The sequence below is a fragment of the Pholcus phalangioides genome, unplaced genomic scaffold (assembly GCF_987345545.1).
Source record: "Pholcus phalangioides strain wild (caught in Gottingen) unplaced genomic scaffold, Ppha-v1.0 ptg000015l_1, whole genome shotgun sequence".
Lineage (NCBI taxonomy): Eukaryota > Metazoa > Arthropoda > Arachnida > Araneae > Pholcidae > Pholcus > Pholcus phalangioides.
In genome coordinates this window covers 110,227,618-110,250,139 of record NW_028301608.1, presented here as the reverse complement: position 1 = coordinate 110,250,139, position 22,522 = coordinate 110,227,618, and the positions used below count along the sequence as shown (strand labels likewise).

Below are 22,522 nucleotides of genomic sequence, written 5' to 3'. Positions count from 1 at the left end.
GACAAGGATACGAAATGGAAAAGCTCTCCAATCCCATCTTCGTCACATGCGTAACTTCCTGTGACTTGACGCAATGGTCGTCTTTCGTTATCGGTACCAAGTCTGTGTGAGGCCGAGAAAAACAAGAGGGGGGGGGGGAGAGGATGCATGACCAAGGCCGCAACTAGATGCAAGCATGAATAGTGGTGCCGCCCCCCCCTTGTAATATTGTAGGAGGGGTAAGGGCAATGGTGCCCAACATTTTGGAGGTTGTGGGCCACTTCATGTTTCGAAACGTGCCACGGGCCACTCAAGTGATCTGTAAATATGCCGCGGTGTATTTCCATGATCAAAAAATTTGTCGCGGGCCGTTCCACTTCTCTGGAACTGTGAGTGAATCATTCAAGTGATCTGTGAATTTTCTGCGGATCACCTAAGTGATCTGGGAATATACTACAGGCCACTTAAGTGACCTGGGAATGTGCCTCGGACCACTCAAGTGGTATGAAACTGTCCCGTGGACCGTTTAACTTCTCTGGAACTGTGTGCGAATCATTCAAGTGCAGTGCCGTTTTAACGCATGGTCCCACCCGGGCCGTGAGGCCCAAGATGGCCCTGTTCAAGTGATCTGTGAATATTCTGCGGGCCACTGAAGGGATTTGGGCAGGGCCACAACTAGAGGAGTGCAGGCGGGTCTGGTGCCCCTTTAACCTCTCCTTAGACATTATGAGGGGAGCCAAAATATGTGCTTGCTCCGGCTGACCAAGCATCTAATTGCTGTCCTGTATCTGGGAATGTGCTGTAGGCCACTTAAGTGATGCGGAACTGCACACCGCGGGTGATTTGAATTATCTATAAATTTGCCGCTTACGTTCGTTTTTACAAAATTAGGTTTGTTGATGTCGCGTGCAATATCAGATGACTCCGAGGGCCACATTTGAGTTGAGCATGTATGGGCCAAAGGGTGAAATTTGCACTACCTATATGGTCCAGAGTACCAGACCCACCTTCCCCCCCCCCCCCCGCAATTGTCTCTCAGCGTGCCCTCCCCCCACAAAAGTGACAGGGGGCCCGGAACGATTTTTATCACTTTTGTTTTCTTTTAGCACATTATAAACTCACTATACTGAGCCCATAAAAATTCTCGCCTGGGGACCCATCAAAAAGGTCCTAGCCTAGGGACCCCTGCCAATTTTGATGGAGAAACAGGGTGGGGGGTTATAGGAAAACAGTTCTACTCCTCCTCGCCTCGTCCATTATGGAGCCGACTGATCTTTCTCAGTCAAAACCCGGTGTTTAAGGGGACATCTCTATTTCAGAGACGAATTCCCAGAAGCGCATTTAGAAGAGGGGGGAGAGCTTAGCGATCTAGGGTGGCAAATTGGAGGGGGGGATGAATTTGAGGAATGAATAGTCAAGAAAATTAATAGAATGGGGAAAAAGTGGTGAAAGTGTATTGTCCACAGGCACCTCTTCTTAGAGAGTGAGGGACTAGGGGAGTGAGTGACCAAACGGGAGACCCATAGAATTTGCAAGCATGTCAGTGACCTAAGCAAGGGACCAGTTTAGTGAGAGATAAAAAGAAAGTGATATACTGAATGAGGCATCAGGTCGGTGAGCGATTAATGGAGTGACTTAGAACGTGTGCAATCATGTGAATGGCCTGCCCCGCAGAATGTGAATGAATGAAGGAATAAAATGAGTGGTTGGGGGACTAATAAAGTGACCTAGAGCGTGTGCATGTGAATGACCAAAAGAAAAATAAAAGGAGGACCAGGTCAGTAACTGACCAAAAGAGTGACCAAGAACGTGTGCAATCATGAGAGCAACCAAAAGAGTGACTCAGAGACGGAGGAGCTTCAAAGCGCTCTATAGCCCAGGCTGGCATATTCGAGGAATGAGTGCTCCATAAAATAATCAGACTAGAAAAGAGGGTGCATTGCATTGCTTTCCCAGAGATTATCGGGGGCCTCAAATGACCTGAGCCCCTAGGTTCTGGTGCTTATGGACACCTCTGATAAAGGACTACTCTACACTTACCTCTGAGTAAAAAGTCTAAAGAAGAGACAAAACGTCTGGTCCCATGGGTGTACTTTACAAGGTGTCTTTTACTGAGAAGTTTTCACTTGACATAATGTAGTGATCATCACTATAGTCATTGTCTCAGGACCGTAGCCAAAAACTTCTGTTGAAGTGGGACCGCACTAATGACATCAATCAATCAATCATATATATTGCTGTCCCGTCCCTAGAGGCATACAGCGGCCGCACTAATGACATAATAAACCTAATCATATATTGCCTTTGTTGCACATTTTCTAAAATTCAGGGTAAGGAGGACCGACAAGTTCTCCCGTTTCACACCGGCTTCGACCCAGTGTTATGAAAACTGATATCATCAGTCTATTTCAAAATTTATGTACAGGCAAGATAGAGTGGGGGGGGGGGGGTGCTGCTGTAGAAATGTGAAAAATATTTTGAGGACCGACCAAAATTAAACAAATGGAAGAAGTAATTTGAAAATCGGCAAAATAAATAAACAGGAGAAACAATTTGCAGACCGCCAAAAAATAAATAAACTAGAAAAATAAGTCGTGGACAAGCAGAAAAAAAATGAGAGAATTTATTTTTTCATTCAAAAAGGGAAAAAGTAAATAAATGAAAGTAATTTGCGGACCGGTCCAGCAAAAAATAAAGGAAATAAAAGGGGAATATACTTTGAGGATTGGGACATAGAACAAGTAAATAGGAGAAATGATTTGTAGACCAGCAGAAAATAAATAAGTTGGGGGAAATAATTGTCAAACCAGCAAAGTATGAATAAATAGGAGAAGTAATTTGTGAACCGGCTCATCCAAATGAATGAATGGGAGAAATAATTTGCGGTTCGGCAAAAAATGAATAAACAGAAGAAGTAATTTGCGGACTGGTAACAAAACTGATTCGCAGACGGTCAAGACAGACAGAGCCGCAACTAGAGGCTTGGTCAGCAGGGGCAAGCATGCATTTTGGCACCCGCTTGTAATGTTGAAAGAGAGGTAAAAGAGTGAAATTTGGACCCCTTCGGGTCCAGCGCCCGGGGCAGCAGATCCGCCTGCTCCCCCGGTTGCGGCCCTGAAGATAGAAATAATAATACGGAGAGAAACGGTATAATATTTAATTAAATAAAAAATTATGTCAATTATCTAGGGCTGTATGAATTAGTCGAAGTGTTTCGCGCACGAACGAGCGGTTGAAGAAAACTACTTTACGACCCCCCCCCCCAAGTTTGTTTCACGAGTTCAGAAACACCCTGTACATACGTGTATAAATATATATTCAGTTGCGTGAACCATCGAAGTGGAAATTAGAGTGCAATACACTTGGAAGAGGAAAATAATGATGACGATCTGCACGAATTTTTGTCTGCTTGCATGTCTGCTTGTTTCTGTCTCACCGTTAATGCTACGTTATTCTTCAGACACACCATCAATATCGCGACACGAAAGTTTCCTTTCTTGTTTTTTCCAAGAATCATCTCGCTGAAATAAAAATTCTGCATAGCGATTCTCCTTTATAATCGATAAGTCACTAAATCTTTTTTTTTAGTGTTATTTGTAGGCATGGCCGTCTCAACTGTATCATTGAGCAAAGTGATATTCTGCGGGTAGGCTAGAAGTGCCACCTACCTACCAATGTGCATACCTTATCCCTAAAAATAATAGTAACAGAGCTTATTATCACAGAGCTAACCCATGTCCCATGCATGAAGCTCCCCACAACACGCATGGCTTTAACTGAAATAATCATGATGCTAATCATTGAATCATAGGGTGTTCAGCTGAGTTGTCGGTGAATATCTCCTGAGTATGAAATCAAGCAATCTATCTTCAATGGTTTAAGTGACGTATGACCCCCTACAAGGGTAGGGCTGGCAGGGCTGTAGCACGAGGACCCGGGACAAACCTCATTATTTTTCTTTTTTTTTTTTACACTAGAAATTCACTATGGGGAGGCCCACCGAAAATATCAGTCTTGGGGGAGGGCTCAGCTCCAGGACAGGGGAAGGAATGATGAGCATCGAGATGCTCGCAATAAAAAGGAAAAATGTTATTACATGAAATGTGTCTTTTAATTTTTTTTCTAGATAGGGGGGCACATTGCCTTTTATTACACCTGCACAAACCTGTTTCCTTGGCTCACAGAGTTTCGATATCTATGCGGAATGATAAAGTAACACGCTGCCTTATGCAATATATGGAATTTTTTTTCTGCGCAGCAAAAAAACTCTGCGTACATGGAATCATTTTCTAAACGGCCATATTTTATAAACTTATTCACCATGAAAAAATGGCGTGCCTGTCTGAGGTACTTTTGGTCCATAAGCAATAAACGGGTAGAAATAGAATTTCATCAACAAAAATATGCCTTCTAGAAAATATTAACTGTACAGTACAGTATTATGACTTGTGAGGAAACGCATCAATGAACTAGAACCCCTTCCGCCACCTATCAAATAAAACTGTTACAATTCTTCGATTGAAATTAGTAACCGGATTTTGATTAATGTGGTGCGTGAAAAAAACAATGTGACATGATATTAGTTAAATTATCAAGTTTGCTTAGAAATTTTAACAGTTGTTATTTGTCAGTGGTAAAAAAACACCGTTAATAAAATTCATAAACTGAAGTCGTCCTTGGCTCTCATATAGTTTTTGATTGTAATCACAGAAAGCTTACTATTTGCGAGTTGTACTAACAATGTTTTACCACGCACAAATAACAACTGTTAAAATTTCGAGGCAAACTTGATAATTTAATTAATATTATTGTTTATAAAATATTAACTAATATCATATCACATTGATTTTTTTTATATGACACATTATTCAAAAGCCGGTTACGAATTTTAATCGAAGAATTGTAACAGTTTTATTTAATAGGTGGCGTAAGTGGTTCTAGTTCATTGATGTCTTTCTCACTGTACAAATATAGAGGGTGATTCTTAATTCATGGGAAAAACTTTAAGAGGTGATATAAGACACTTAACCAACCATTTTTGATCGTAGAATGCGCTGCTGAATCGCAATAGCAAAGGAGGTAGAGGGTGTTTTTAGAGAACGAATTGCTTTGAACGAATGATTTTTTTCCGACGGATTTGCTGCGATATATGCTATCATTCATTCTATATGCGCCTTCTGATTGGAGTTCGTTTTTTAAGATGCAAGGACCGTGTGTGTGTGTCAAGGTTATGCTGCGCCAAACAATGATTAAGCGGTGTAATGACTTGTGGTAGAATTTGCGTTACCAGGTTGCACCATGTGAGAAGACCTACCCATTACAATGCCATACCCTGCGCCCTAGTTACGAGCATTGGCGTAAGCAAGATCGATCTTTAGAGGGGGGGATCATGGCCCCCACATCCTGGAACAGGGCCCCTAGGATGGGACCTTTGGCGGGCCCCCAGACCAGAATTTTCACGGGGCCCCTTTATAGGGAATTTATTGCTTTCAAAATTAAAAATGATGAGAATCGTCCCGGGCCCTGTCAGCCTCCCCCTTGTGGGGGCCATGAGGGGGATATTGGGTTCGGGGAGCACAAGGAATCTCTCCCAGAGAAATTTTGAGCTACTAACCTTCGAGAAGCATCTTAAATGAACAGAAATTGATAAATATAACATACAAAGGTACAAAACTATTTTCTTTCGATACTTCATTTTTTTACTGAAAATTTTGAAAATATTTTTAAGTTTTGATTGTCTAGGGGAGGGCACTATGTTCTATGTCCTATGTTCTCTCCTGCGTACTACGCCAATGGTCACAAACGTATGAACTCAGCTGGACTGTACTGTTACTTCGTTGGAATATTTCACTGCAACGTATAAATAAAAAGGTAGAAAAACTTATCTTTATTCTATGCGTGTATAGGCAACATACAGGGTGAGCAAAACGTCCGTAGAAACTATAAAAATTCATAACCAGAAAAATAACCGAAATGAAAAACGGTTTGCAGGGTTAGCATCGTTAGGTCACGGGAATTTTTTTGACAGGAAAAATAACTAAAAAACAGCCAATAGGTGGCGCTGACGTACACAAGGCAAAGGAAAGATACGCAAATAACGAACAGAATGCCTCCAAATCGTTTATTACAGCAGAATGTGTTCCATGACCACCACCACAGGGGATAACACATTGCAAGCGAGTCACAAATCCAGCAACGGCAGAGTGCAGCAAGTCCACATACACAGTTTACAACGGTGAACTGATTGTGGATTAAGAGCGCAAGTTTTTATAGCCGTTTCATTTGCATATTTAAGTCGCTTGTACCAGCGCCACCTATCAGCTGTTTTTTGAGTTTTTTTTCCTGTCTTAAAAAATTCCCGTGACCTAGCGATGCTAACCCTGCAAACCGTTTTTTTATTTCGGTTATTTTTCCGGTAGTTATTCATTTTTAAAGTTTCTTTAGACTTTTTGTCCACTCTGTAAATGAGGAAAAATGAAGCAATGAATCATTCTCTGCCTGGTACGACTAATGTCAGCCCGGCGGTTGAGAAACACTGAAGTAGAGAGTGTATGAGCATGAGAGTGACCCTGAGAGTATGTAAGCATATGAGTGACCAAAAGGAGTACTCAGAGACGCAGGTATATTTACGGGGGGGGGGGGCAACTACATGCAAAGCTCAAAAAAAGAAAAAGGTGATAGCAAATGGATGACTGTCGAGAAAAGTTCAAGGATATTCAAATTTCGTAAAGACATGGTCCCAAGATATCCCCAAAATACCTAAGCGATAAGGTTCAATCAAGGAAAAAAGTACAGTGTGTACAAGCAGGGCCGGACTTGGTTACTCAGCGGCGTGGTTGTGAGAAGGACTTGGCCCAGAGATTTTTGGTGTTATAAATGTCTTTGATTTCGGATTCGTAAAAAAAAAAAACACCTTTCCGAGGAGGTTCCACAAATCAGGGCCGCCTTGACACGCACAAGCATACTGTATAGTGCAGGTGGTTAAGGAGCCTCGAGCTATAACGAGACGTGCTAGACAAAATAATGTCTAAATCTAATACATGAAATAAGATTTTGAATCGGGATCGACCAAGTCTTATTAGGGAGACGTGCCTAAAGAATCTATTTTTCCCCGAACTCATGATGCTGTTAAGACCATTCCCGCACCTCTCATGGGATATGTTGACAGGGCTCTGGGATGGGGGGGGGGGTGGCAGAAGTGTATTGGTCTTATGTTTTCAATATTTATACAATATTTAAATCTATAAATTTTCTTGAAATCTATATGAGAAGAAAACTAAAAATTTTAATCTGGGGTCCCATCAAAAATCAAGGCCCTATTCAAGGATGATCACAGGGTGCTATTCATGTATTACGTCAGCATAGATCGGGGGATGGGGGGTTTGAGTTTACTGTCTTTTGATGACGGGGAGTTGTGAATGATGCCTACGCCATTAACCACTCCTAGTAAAAATATGAAATATTCTTAATGACATCTTACACTGCAAGGGCCGTCTTAAGAGCATCATGGGCCCCGCGCCAAGTGGTTTTTCTGAGGCCCTATCTGGTAGATTCTAGAAAATTTTTATCAAATCTCATTTTTGAGAGGCCCCTTTTCTCATGAGGGTGGCCCATACGTTAAGACGGCACTGTCTTACTGGGTGTGCCAAAAATGAGAAAAACCTTTTCCTAGTTTGTGGGCACCTGAACAAACATTCTCCCCATTGGTAAGTCCTCTACGGAGCCACTTAAGTGATCTCTAGGTGTTCCATGAATCCTTCAAGTGATCTCTAAATGTAAAATGTTCCGCGGATCCTTCAATTGATCTGGAAATATGTCCGGGCCGTTCAAGTATTATAGAAATGTGTCGCGGGCAGCTTTGTCCATTTTTACAAAATTATGTTTGAGGTGGCGGGTCACATCAGATAACCCCGGAGACCACATTTGTCCCGCGGGTCATGAGTTCAGCATATACATATATGACATAGAGGGTGGGTCGGTATGAATTTCTTAAAAAGAAATTTTGAGCTCTTTGCCTTCAGATAGCATTGAAATTAGCAGAAATTTATTATAATAGCATATAAAGATATTTTCTTAAAATTTTTTGATTTTTTAAAAATATTTTTTGCATTGAAAAATTTTTTTTTGATCTTTTTGGTGGATAGGGAAGCTCGTGCCCCTTCCACGCGGACGTCTTTGATCCCAATATGTGTTAGGAGGTGGGGGGGGGGGCAGAGCTGACGAAATTTTGCTGATAAAATTTGGGGGGGGGGGTATTAGTTTTGCTGAGACTTTTGCTGATCCGGGGGGGGGGGGTCAAAAATGTCTAAACATTGGCAGTCGTAATACTTGAACGGCACCCTACCATGCGTGTCTGTTAAGTTTTATAATACTTAGTCAATGCAATGAAATTCAGTTTTACAACCCCTAATATTTTGCGGGTAGGGGCGATTGCACCCTTCTCACCTGCCTACCTCCGGCCCTGTGTACAAGAGTTGATATCTACCCAGTGCTGTCTTAACTCATGGGTCCGACCAAGCACGGCCCTCGGGCCTCAAGAGAAGAGGGTCCCTTCAAAAAATGAGAAATGGTTGAATTTTTCGAGAATTTCCCAGGTAGGACCTCAGAGAAATCAATTGGCCTAAGGGCCCGTGATGCTCTTAAAACGGCCCTGTATCCACCTAACCCTACAAAGGTTTTTACCTTATTAAAAATAAAAAAACCATTCAACGATTTGGTCGTTGAAGAGAAAGCAAGACAGACTCTCCATAAGAAGAGATTGCTTTTCCCATTTCTTCTTCTTCCCCAACTGAATCTTTTCAACTCCCGCCATATTTGATTTTCTTACTGGCGTTCGTTTCTCCTCCTCCATGTCACACACTCCTTCCCCCCCCCCACCTCTTCTTGCATCCTATTCAAAGCATTCGGCATCCGGTAGCAAGGGACGGGGGGGGGGGTTGCTACTGCTTTGCCACCATCCGTATTCATTCGTTCTGCTGCTGCTGTTCCCGCTACTGCTACCTACTCCCCGTTTTCTTGCTGTTTTTCCTACCCTCCTCCTATACACAATTTTCAGCAAAACCAGCGCCAAGCCGAGAACTGATTCCCCGTGAATTCTCTCTCTCTCTTACCCTCTCTTTTCCCCCTCGCCCTCCAGATCCGCTGTTTTCTTCTCTTCTTCTACCCCACAGTACCCCCCCCTTAAAAGCCATTTGCCTTTTGTGCGTGCGTTCAGAGGAGAGTGCGTTATATTCGTTCTATCCCTCCCTCCCCCCTCTCTTTTTCACTCCCTCTAGACACGTTACTGATTCTCTCTAGCGTTCTCACTCCCTCCCCTTTTTCCTTTTGGAAAAGCGGCAAAACCTGGGGATGAGTAATAAGAGGCCGCGCAAGAGTGACGTCATCGCCCACAATCGCCCCTCAAAACGCACCACCGCACAAAGAGTCGTTCGTTTTTCGGGGTGGGAGGAGGAGGAGGTTTTTGCTCTGCTGTTTGTATATAAGTACAGTGGAACCTCGTTTATACGTCGCTCAGTTATACGACTTTTACATTTATACGACGTTTAGCTTTCGTCGAAATTGGTTCCTATGCATTTTAATGTAAAAATAATTCATTTGTCCCACGCAAAAACCTCAATTATTCGACGTTTTTACTTCGACTCGAACTTCAAATATTTTTAAAAGAACGTCATTTATATCCATCAAATGTAATTTTTGTACACCAAGGGTGTTCAACCATTAGGGGAGTGCGTGCAAGGCCGCAATTAGGGGGGGAGGAGGCAGGTGGATCTGGTGACCCGGGCGCTGGACCAGAATGGGCTCCGAATTCACCCTTTAACAGGGCAATCTTAAGAGCATCATGAGCCCCCGGGCCAAATGATTTTTCTGAGGACCTAACTGGCAAATTTTCGAAAAATTCAACTACTTCTGAGTAAAAATTCGACTACTATTTTTCTGAGGCCCCAGGGCCGTGCCCGGATGGGCCCATGCGTAAAGACGGCACTGTCCTTTAACTGCTTCTTCTATATGTAAGAGGGGGTTCCGGAATTCCGGCTTGCCCCGGGTGACGAAGTATATAGTTGCGGCAATGAGTGCGGGCTACTTCATTGACTTGAAATGTATTACGGGCCACTTAATCAAATGATATGCAACGGCGCCGCAGATCACGCTAAGGATTTGTAAATGTGCCGCGGGCCACTTTAGTGCCGTAAACCTGATCTGTAAATAGGTCGCGCGTCACCTCAGTGATCTCGAATTGTAGTGCATTTAAATGAGCCAAGAATCACTTTAGTGCTCTCTGCCGCGGTCATCTGCAAATGGACCGCCGGTCACTTAAGTGATCCGGAACTGCCGCAGGTCACTCGAGTGATCTATAAATATGCCGCGAGTCATCTAAGTGATCTGAAAACGCGCAGCGGGACATTGTGGTCTGGAACACTACGTCTGGTCTGCGCTACGGGACACTTACGTGGTATGGGACTGTGCTACTCGGTTTACTTTTGCAAAATTAGGTTTGAGATCACGGGCCACATTTGGCCCTCGGGCCATGAATAGAGCATACACGTTGTAAACACAAGATTGAACGCAAGAACACATTGAATATATTTGAAAATATTAAATTAAATTCAATAGATATTTTATGTGCTTTTTGGGAGGGGGGGGGGAGGGACTCTATTTTTTTAGAGGAGTTCTAATTATGCGACTTACTCATTTATACGCCGCTTTTGACCCGGCCTCTTAAACGTCGTATAAACGAGGCTCCGCTGTAGTAGAGTGAATGCTAGACTAGTGCTGCCTCCTCTCTCTTCTTCTCTTTTATTATAACATACACAACACAATCGGAGAGGCCGACGAAAAATCTCTCTCTCTCTTTCTCTCTCTCTCTACTCTACACTCTCCGTCGGTCGACCGGGGAGAAAAGCTGCACTCAAAATACTCAGTTTTCTCACTCTCACCGGCGGTTATCTCGCGGGGAGCTGCCGTCGCGCAGGAACCGCGCTTTTGCCTTTCGTTGTTTTAAATTGTCTTTTGCCTTTGGTTCTAGTATTAAAACCGTATATACGGACGTTCTTGGAGAGGGACTATCGCCTAATCTCTACGAGTGTTATATAATGATCATCTATTGAACTGTGGCAACAAACAAACAAAAAGGACTGAGTACGAACTTGTGTTGAAAAACAAAAATGACGGTAAGTGATACTTCTTTTTTTTCAACCGTTTAATAGTTAAAATTGTTTTTAAGGCAACTACAGTATAAATGTCATTTTAAACCAAAAATTTAAATACGTGTTTTATGCATTATATGTGTTACGGTTAATGTGATATGCATACATTTACCAATTGTTTTGGTAAGTTTGATACATTTATCACTTCTACTAGCCGCTATGCTAATACCAACACACGCAAGTATCGTTGTTAAATTTGATAAATACCGAAAACATCACTTTTACCGGCGATTATGCATATCAAGTGTCGTTGATAAATGTGATAAATACTTGAAATTTATCGCCTTTATCTGTTGAGTATGCATGATGTCCTACTGTGAGTGGTGAACTTTTTAAATATGAAAAAAAAAATCCAAATGAATCTGATATGTATGAGAAATATAGTCGGACCACGATATAATGACAGCAAATTTTATGATCGTACTCCGATATAAAGATGCAATACATATATAAATTATCATGTACTGTAAGTACATCATAAAGTACGATTTGTCATGTTGGCCAACGACGTGACGCTTGGATGTTATGCATAATCGCCGATAAGAGTGATAATGTTTTAGTACTTATTAAATTTACCAACGACGCTTGAGTAATATGCATAATCGCCTGGTAAAAGTGATCAACAAATAAGGAAATTTATCAAACTTATCAAAAAGCGCTTGGTGATCATGCATAATAATCGGAATTATTTACATTATTATTTACATTACATTATTATTTTCATTTACATTATTATTTTCATTTACATTATTATTATTATTTACTGCAACTTATGTATTAGTAGTCTTCAACGCATGGCCTGCGGACCACGCGTGGCGCTCGAATTTTATTTTTATGCAGTGGCCGCCCGATGAAAAGGTTTACATTATTACGGAATTTATAGAAATGCTGGAAGAAAAGAGCCAATGCAAAAATGAATTCCGAAACGGAGAAATTTTAAAACTAATGGAGGAGGAATAATTTCATAGTTGATGAGAAATAACTTTTCATAGTTATTGAAAGAAAACAGTTTTAGAAATATTGAAAGAAATGATTTTATAATTACTGTAAGAGATGGGTTTATAATTATATTGTAAGAGATTTTACAATTATTGTAAGAGATTTTACAATTATTGTAAGAGATTTTACAATTATTGTAAGAGATTTTACAATTATTGTAAGAGATGACTTCATAATCATTGAAATAAATAATTTCAGAATTAGTAAAAAGAAAAGCACTGCATAACTCATGATTAATGAAAAATATTTACAAAATTGTTGAAGGAATTAATGAAAAGAATTTCAGAATTAATGAAAAGAATTTCAGAATTAATGAAAAGAATTTCAGAATTAATGAAAAGAATTTCAGAATTAATGAAAAGAATTTCAGAATTAATGAACATAATTTCAGAATTAACGAACATAATTTCAGAATTAATGAAAAGAATTTCCGAACTATTGAAAAGAATTTCAGAATTCACATGAAAAGAATTTCAGAATTCACATGAAAATAATTTCAGAATTCACATGAAAAGAATTTCAGAATTCACATGAAAATAATTTCAGAATTCACATGAAAATAATTTCAGAACTAATGAAAAATATTTCCAGCAAATCGAAAGAAATATATTCAGCAAAACGAAAATTAATTAATTAATTCGTTAATTTCATTAACGAAAATTCATATTTGGTGAGAAAATTAATTTCCGAATTTTATGGAAATTTCTATTCAACGAAAAAATTATTTCAGAGTTGAATGAATCTAGTCTACGTAGTTGTGTGAATCTAGATACCGCAGTATGGCTTATTGGCCCTCGGGCTTCATGTTTTCTTTTTTTTCCCCCAGAATGTCTGTGAAAGGTTGAAGACCCCAGAGCTTTTTTTCAAAACAACATATATAGTATAAATTTCAATTTTTTGAAAAAAAAAATACGTTTTTCATACATTACACTGTATGTTACGGTAAATATGATAAATCCGGTTAATATACGTAATAATAACGTGATCCTCACGTATTCCCAAGGGATCAGCATGATCCGTCCAGGGAATTTGTTAGTGTTAGTAAACATCCATGCCCGAACCGGGATTCGAACCCCAGACCTGCACAGGGAGAAGCTATTTCCCTAACCACTCGACTGCCAGGCGGCAAGCTGTTATTATCTACAAGATCATAGTTCATTACTTATCTTTAATTTAATAAATTTTTTTGTGATTATGATCGTTGCTGTATACAAGTTTGATTTATAAATAAGCGTCTGATGCACCCATTCCTTGGAAACGCCTTGAAATCTGCAAAAGATGTAAGGCGAGATGTCTTATCGGTTATTATGCATAAGCACCAAGCATTTTGGTGAGTTTGAAATTGATTACTTTTATCGCGATTATGCATAGTACCAAAGCGTCGCATCGCTGGTAAACATGATAAATCGCACTGCCGTATAGGATATACTATAAATGAAATTCACCTATGTATTTTATCATTGTATCATTATATCGGGGAACGATCGTAAAATTTTCTATCGTTATAGCGGGGTCCGACTATATTCATCACACCTACTCTATACTCATTTTGAATTTTTTTCATATTTATTCAAATTCACCTAGGGTATCATGCATAATCACAGATAAAGGCGATAAATTTCAAGTATTTATCAAATTTACCCACAAATTATTTTTACCATTAAATATGAACCTTCATTAATTCTGAAAATATTTTTTATTAATTCTGAAAAATATTTGTTTCAATAATTCTGAAATTTTTCATTCATGGGTTTCCATTTTTTTTAAAATTCATTTCATTTTGAGTTTTCATGAATTGCGAAAATTTTTTTTTCCCCACTTAATCTCAAATTATTTCTTTCAATAATTATGAAATCATTTCTCTCATTAGTTCTAAGGCTATTTCTTTCAATAATTCCGAAATTATTTCTTTCAATAACAATGTAGTTATTTTCCATTAATTCAGAAATTATTTCTCATTAACTATGAAAATTGTTTCTCTCATTAGTTAAAAATATTTTTTTAATTATTTCACCAATTCTTGAAAACATTTTTTTCATTGAGGTTTTTTTTCCTCCAGAATTTCTGTAAATTATGTAACTATGCCGTAACGGGCCACTGCATAAAGCTTAGACGGGGATTACACTATAAAGTTTTATAAAAGTTATTTTATAAAACTTGAAAAAATTAACCAATAAGCTTATCGATTGCATTTGCTCGAATGTAACCTATGAGCTTTATTGGTTGGATTTTTCAAGTTCAGCCAATAAGGTCAACGATTGCATTTTCTAGAATGTAACCAATAATACAAATACAAATACAACGCCACAACAGGCAAAATACAACGCCCATAAAGAATACTTATGGTTGTCTTATTCTAAGTATGGATAGCTTCTCGATTTACCCCAACATGTTTATCGTATTTCTTTTTAAACGTGTCAATTGTGTTACAATTTACTACCTCCGGGGGTAAGCTATTCCATTTATTAACAACCTTATTAGAGAAAAATTCCCTGCGACACCATAACCTTGCATTGTCCCTCACCAATCGATACTGCTGTCCCGTTGTAAAAACAGTCGATTGGCGACGATAACCTTATTGGTTAGATTTTTCTAGTTTTATAAAAGGGATTTTATCAAACTTTTATAGTTGTAATACCGGCCTTACTCGGTGTTGCCTGTGAAATGTACTTCATTCGCCATTTTGCCAAAAAAAAAACAAAAACCGCAACAATAAATTAATTTAAATGAAAAATGGTATGAAAATACACAGGGTGTTCTGTTAATGGACCGACAAACTCAGGGGCGGGGTGGGGGGTTGTGAGTAGGCATCAAGAGGAACAAAAATTGCAGTGGAACATGGTGTCGCAAACCCCGTTGAGAGGGTGAAAATCGCGAAAAACGCGTACAGGCTCTGAGTCAAGAGGAGACGAAAGGGAGATGTCAGTTGATCGCTGAATGCGTTCGTGGGTTCGCTCACCATATCTGTCGTAAGCAGCGTCGCGATACGTATGCGCTGGGGTAGGATCACGCGCTGCGGACGACGTCAAAAGCATACCTGGTATCTTCGAGCTCGTCCGGGAATCGTTTTTACGTCGTTGTAGACTGTGAAATGACGTCAGTGGCCGCCACTTTCACCAACGCCCGTAATAATTAAGCAAATAAATATTTTTGTAGTTGTTATTGTACTTCTTGTCGTTTCAGCGCGACGTCGAAACCTGCATCCTTTTTTCGTGATTTCCACCCTCTCTCAACGTGGTTAGCGACACCACTTTCCATTGCAATTTTTTTGTTTTTCTTGATGCCTACTAACAACCCTCTGGGTTTGTCGGTCCATTAACAGAACACCCGATATATATCCATTCTTTTGCAAAATTTCTTGGAAAAATTAACAAAATACAAGAGAATGAATAATTTTTATATTTCTCGCGTATGAATGTTGAAAATTTCTGATCTCTCTGTATAAGGGAATTTTTACGTATGTTCCGTATAAAAATGCCATTTCTGTGAAGTAAACGCTGGTATTTTTATTGGTGGGTTGCTATTTTGAAATTTATCGAAATGGGAAGCAATTTCAATTAATTTAAATTCATTTTTGTATTATAATCAAAACAAAGCCACCATTGCCAGGAATGTTTGTTATAGGGCTAAGTAACAACATACATACGTACATACAGGGTGCATAGATAACGCACCTCAGATTACTGGGGAACAGTTGATCCTAGAGCAGACATCTTCAACCCGTTGCTCGCGAGCACCACGCCGCTCCCTGAATCCCCCAGAGTGCTCGATGATCGTGTCCAATTTCGCGCTCGCGAGCAGTGTTGATCAACGTTCTAATTAAACACACCAGCTACATTCAAGGATTGAAATCGTCGTGATTTCATGCATTCGTATGTGAAACTCTCCGTGAGGGTGCTCTTCTTTTGATGATGGATTTCAGGCAGTGCTCGCGATTAGAAAAAGGTTGAAGACCTCCGTTCTCGAGGTACAGTAAAAGTATCCAAATGACGTGTGGACCTCAGATACGTCATTCATATTTCAGGGGGTGAGGGTTGTATAGTTATTAAAATAAAATAAAAAATGAACTTTTTATAGGGACAACCAATTAGAAAGTTATTGCCATGTCTCTTCTGAGGCAAAAAAAAATCTACGTTTCTAAGTGCAATATTCGAAGAAATATTAGAGTTCAAAAATCGAACAAAGTTTTTAAAAGAACAGCATAAATGAAAGAAAGAAGCGTTGCGTGTGTTTGTTTTCCTTCCCAACTTTTCTCCGCTCAATGGAAATTTTTTGTTTGACTCAGGAAAGACAGGGCAACAACTTTATGGGTACAATTTAATGGTATTATTATCTAATTGGGTTCTTGGGTGCAGGGTGTTCGTATAAAAAGTTTTTTTGTTTTTGTTTTAATAACTATACTGTTCTACCACTTGCAACATGAACGACGTGTCTGAGTTCTACACGTTTAGGGCCCTTTCACACGGAGCGGATGCGGATGCGGGTCCGGAAGAAGTTTTAACAATTGGAATATACTGCGCCTTTCAGACGAGCCGAAAAATCTCCGCACCTAGGAAATGTTCATGCGGGTCCGGACGTCGTCCGCATGTGTCAAAACCTAAGTACGGGCTCCGCATCCGCACATAGAAGTTTTGACAATAGGTTTATTCGGGGCTATTCAGACGATGCGGATGCGGAGCGAATTCGTCCGCATCTTTGGCTACTTTTTGAAGGTGATTTTTCACGGAATTTTTTTAATTATTTGCCATAAATACCCTTAAAAACACCATATGATGGTCCCTGCTCATTAATATAATGTACCTACATACGTGTATCCCTTCGTTTCCTTCTGAGATTGAGATATAGCAACTTCAACTGCCTTTTGTCCATATTTCACAATTTTATACAATAAAACCTGCCAACAACGGCCACTGACGGGACCAAAATTATAAGCCGTTTCTGTTCATTACGAATATTTGATTGACTAAATACTTTAATAACTTTTAAATTTAATTTAAAAATTTTAATTTTTTTCTTTTTAAATTTTTAAAATTATTTAAAAAATATAAATATCTGAAATATTATTTTAAATATTTGTCATTTTTTAAAATTTTTAATCTGTTAATTTTTTTAAACTTAAAAGAAAAATACTTTTCATAAACAATGCTATCCACGTACGGTGTTCACTCAGGGCCGGATTAAGACGTTTGAAGACCCTAGCACTTGAATATTTTTGGTGGTTCCCTCGATACCTACAAGTATATTTTACTCAATATTTAGTCTATAAACTTAAAAAAATGAAATTTTATATTTCAGAAGTGACTAATCTAAGGATGGGATTTCACTCTAAAAGATTTATGAAAGTTATTTTATAAAACTTGAAAAAAGCAACTAATAAATTGCAAGTGCAACCGATAAATTTATTAGTTGCTTTTTTAAAAGAATTATTATAAAATTTTTATAGTGTAATCCGTACTTGAGGCCGGGATTATACTATAAAGTTTTGTAAAAGATCTTTTATAAAAGTTGAAAACTTCAACCAATAGGCGCATCGGTTGTATTCAAGCAAATGAAACCGGTGATCTTAATGGTTGAATTTTTCACGTTTTATCAAAGAGCTTTTACAAAACTTTTATAGTGTAATCCCGGCCTAAGACAGAATTGTGATGCGAATATTTCTAAGCACAGACATTTTGAAAGTCCCAACCCCTCCCTTTTTTTATACTTGCAAATTCTTTGATATTTGCTGAATTTTTTTTTTTTTTTTTGGAACATCGAATGTTTTGGATGTTTTTGGATTGGATTTTTCGAACATTGGATGTGTTTTTGGAATTTTCTTTCATATTTTTCCGAAAAGACAGATTTTTTTTCAAAATTTTTTGAAAATATTTTAAGATATTTTCTTCCATCGACTACTTGTGAGGATCGGAATGGAGGCATCTTTAGGCTCAATGATAAAAACCACCAAAGAATGCCTCTAGGCTGCCTATGGGCACTGAATCAGGGGTGAAGGAGAAAAATAATTACAAAAATTGCGAAAAAACAGTTTTTATGCACGAATTTCGAACTAAAGATGCGGGCGATTCGTCCGCATCTTCAGTGCTCGTTTGAAAGGGTATGCGGACCCGCGTCCGCATCCGCATCCGCTCCGTGTGAAAGGGGCCTTATTTGGATAATTTTTATAATTGGAAGTATGCCTCTATATACATAGGATCAGCGGTTCACACAGTAAAATGCGGGAAGGGGAATTAAGTAATCACCCTGCATAAAATGACCGCGTTATTTGAGTCCTTTTTCTTATTGAAAAAGTATTTCTATAACCGATGATTCACGTGTTTTTTGAGCTGAAACGGACTCGTGTTTTTACCCGGTATATTCAGAGACTACTCCCTCCGTCCAAGTTGCATACAGTATCGATTATCGGTTATATATCGATCGAAATCATCAGAAATTTGACGCTTTTCACTTATTTGGGCACCCTTTGAATTACAAACCGTGTTTGACCTGATCAAAAACTTTCGTAGTTTATACTTAACCGAAAACCCCATCAACAGTACCCATACTTTCATACTATAATTTACATATGGGGTGCTCAACCTTTTGGAAAGTGCTGGCCACTTCACTGGTATGAAAAAATGTCACGGGTAACTTCGCTGGTATGGAAAACGTGTCGCGGGCCACTTAAGTGATCGGGAAAAGTGCCGTAGGCCTCTTACATACCCTGGAACTATGCCCGGGTCACTTAAGCTATCTGAGAGCGTGCGAAGGCCACTTAAGCGATGTTGAATTACACACAAAGGGTCACTTAAATGCACTGCAATTGTGCCGCAGGTCGCTTGAGTTATCTGGAACTATGCCAAGGGTCACTTCAGTGATCCGGAAATGTGTCGCGGGCCACGTAAGTGATTTAGAACTGCACTGTTGGACTGATCTAGTTATATGTGTCGCTTACTTCAGTCTTACAAAATCATGTTTGAGGTCGCAGGCCACATCAGAAGACTCCGAGAGGCACATTTGGTCCCCCGGGCCATGAGTTGATCATGTATGATTTACATAGTATAACACTAGCGGACGCATGTGATCTCAACCCCTGCCTTCGCAGTGTCGACGTAGGACGCCGCTTAAATTTCAGAACCCGGAACACTAGAAACTACCGCTATTGACGGATCCTCAAGACCCGTGGCATAAACTGCGTAAACCTTCTCTGATGTTTACTCAGCTTGTGATGTCCAAAGCTGACACATGTATTTAAAAAAAAAGCATATGACGGATTCTTTCCTCAATAAATTCTCTTCGTGCGCCAAACAGCTGCAAATTTACACACAGTCATAAATTAGAGTTCTTCATAATGGTGCACGTACCCATAAATACACCATGTCCCAAAAGTTTACTCTCGAAAAGTAGTTTTTTTTTTTCGGACGAATGAAAATAAATGTACGAATGTGCAAAGAAATGTATTACAATCCAGATGTGATTGGCATTCAACAACTCATTTGAAAGAAAGGATATTTTTACACCAGAATAAAAAACAAATGCAAATGAAGGCTGTCCCCCCAAAGTTTATAGAATAACCAAATACGTTATAATTTCTGACAAACACGTGTTTAAAAAAATTAGTAACTGATAATTTTTTCATTATTTTGAACGACTGCATTAAACAAGCGATTTTCCGTTGAAAGGCAAACTTTGAGTAGCTGTGGGTCCAAATTATACCATTCAGTTTCTATGGCATGTTTCAAGACGTTCACCGACCTGAACTGTCGCATCCATTGGAGTAGACCTAATGAATACATTGCTTAACAGCAGAGGACTCATCGTTGGCCAGTCCAGTAGAGTCACATTTTTTAATTTTAAAATAGGTTTTCGCAACGTCGAACATATGCGTGAGAGCATTGTCCTGCTGAACAAAAACATAAACAGTTCTGTGCCCCTGAAATTTAATTAAAAAGAATAAAATGATTTTTTAGTCTATGTATCTTTTGGCGTCCTTCCTGTCTCTTATCTAGGATTGCTGAAGATGTGCGTGTCCATTGAATGTGCAGGTCGCCCATACCATCACAGAACCTCCACCCTGATGTATGCTGGTGATAATAGGCTACCTTTTATATGCCTCGGGACCATCTGAGTTAGATTTCTTTTCGTCACTGAAAATAACATTCATCTATTTGTTTGCATAAACTACGTGGTTTTGAGTCCATTCTAACCTCCCAAAATGTGGTTTGTTGAATGTTTAAATGTGGGTTTTTTTAAATTCTTGTTAAAACTATATACGGCGTATATAGTTCTTCTTTTTATCAACCTATCATCATGTGAAGTCATCATCGACATCGAGGTTTTCTAGAACGTGATTTTGGGTGGTAAGGCGTCTTTCTGGCTAAGGCCGGGATTACATTGTAAATGTTTTATAAAAGTGCTTTTATAAAACTTGAAAAATACAACCAATAAGCTGATTGGTCAAATTTGCTCGAATGTAACCGATCATCTTATTGGTTGTATTTTTCAGGTTTTATAAAAACACTTTTACAAAACTTTTATAAAACTTTAAAGATGCAGCCAATAAGACTATCGGTTGCATTTGCGTGAATATAACCGGTACTATTATTGGTTGCATTTTTGAAGTTATATAAAGGTACTTTTATCAAACATCTATAGTGTAATCCCGGCCTAAAACGTGATAATTATGCATTTGCAACAAGTTAAAGCCTTTGAAAAATAATCAATAGGCATACTTTTGCAAATTCAATCTCAAAATTTTGGTAATCATGTCCACAGGAAGCTACGTCGCCTTTGCCGTCTAAAGAACAAAAGATTCGCCTTATAACATCTTACTGCATTCATGGATCTCAAGCCTTGTGTCACGATTTCACGATTCAAATTTTCATACATTCAATAGATTCCATAAACTTTTGGGACTTGTAATTTCAGCAAATTAACAATTATAAATACAATTTCTATTACTTTATAAACAAACGCTCTTTAAATCATTGAAAAAAAATGATAGTTTTCAACCACAAAAACGCGTAAAAATCATTGAAAAATTTTCATTAATTCATCATTTATGATAACAATAGTTATTGTATTTTAAAAAAGTAATTACAGTAAAACTAGGGCCGGTTTCTCGCATGGCAAATGGGGAACGTGCCCAGGGCCCACAAGTCTTCAGGCCCCCCCCCCCTCAAAATTGGCTGCTTCTTGTATTACGCTGGGGACATACTCGTGTCCAGCCTGGCGCAATAGTCACTCGTAAATATTTTCTTGCAGTTTTTGCCTCCCCTTGCTGCAAAGAAGCACCAGTGGCATAGGCCGGCTACACACTGGGCTTAACCTGTCCCAATCGTTCCAGAATACTCTCCAAGGACACTCCGCGTTTTTATCGTGGGCGTTCTTCGACAACGTGAGGGCAGACGGATTACAAGATCGAAAAGAAAGACGGCTCATTTGGCTTAGGCTGGAAGGCCCTAGTCGTTCTCTTCGACCAGCCTTCCAATACCTTCCAGTCTCCAACATTTGGCGATTATTGCCAATGGGGGAGCGGCCATAGTACTTGCCCATGACTAACCTTGAAATGTATTGGGCCAGGTTATATACGAGTGTGACTCTAGATTTATTGGCATGAGCCCTGTCTAGAAGAATATCTAAATATCTGCTTGGAAGAACACTATGCAGCATACATACTCATCCCATACATACTAAATCTGTAGCTTCTACCACTCCAAACTGTTCCAGCACCACAGGGGGCGATATTGCCCACTTTGTGAAATACTACTACTACTCAACCGTACATGCACCTCGTGCACATTCCTCTACGGAATTTCTAACAAATTGGTACATTACGGAATGTGTGTGTACGAGATGTGAATTTAACGTGAAGTTTGTTTTGTGTAATGCTTTTTATGCGTAGTGCTGCCATCTGGCATCAATTTTTCCAACTATGAGTGAAGTGTAATGATTGAATAATTGTGCCGTTGTAGGCACTTTTTTGGGAAACACTGTGTGTGGGATACCATACTAAACCTTCTAATACTACACCGCATACCAACTTCGCATACATATATCGCCATACGGCAATTTCCAACCAGTGAAGTTGGATGGTAAATGAAGGCTCCATCCATCGGTGGTCTCCCTAGGCTCGGTAGGTAAAGAACTTGCTCCGAATGTTCTATGAACCCATGGACCTTGATGGGAACCTTCATAGTGGAAGACGAGCATCTTCGCCACTCGGGCCCTAAAGCTTCTACTGTCCCGGGGGGGGGGGGGGGCGATATCCCTATTTTAGGAAACACTTATGTATATGTTTATGGATAGTCCTACCCATCTTTTTTACTTTAATCCCCACTAGGAAGAGATGAGAAGAAATAAAG

At 39.4% G+C, this 22,522-nt stretch overlaps 1 protein-coding gene across 2 annotated transcripts in view; it reads left to right on the top strand.

The window, feature by feature from the left end:
• Positions 1-10,783: 10,783 nt before the first annotated feature.
• Positions 10,784-22,522, top strand: part of LOC149077566 (LIM domain-binding protein 2-like) — a 143,800-nt gene continuing 132,061 nt past the window's right edge. Inside the window, exon 1 of one of the 2 annotated variants that reach the window (XM_089245128.1) lies at positions 10,784-11,147. The gene's annotated coding sequence lies outside the window, so the exon portion shown is untranslated. The remainder of the gene's footprint in view (positions 11,148-22,522) is intronic. The other variant, XM_089245125.1, reaches the window with a different exon arrangement.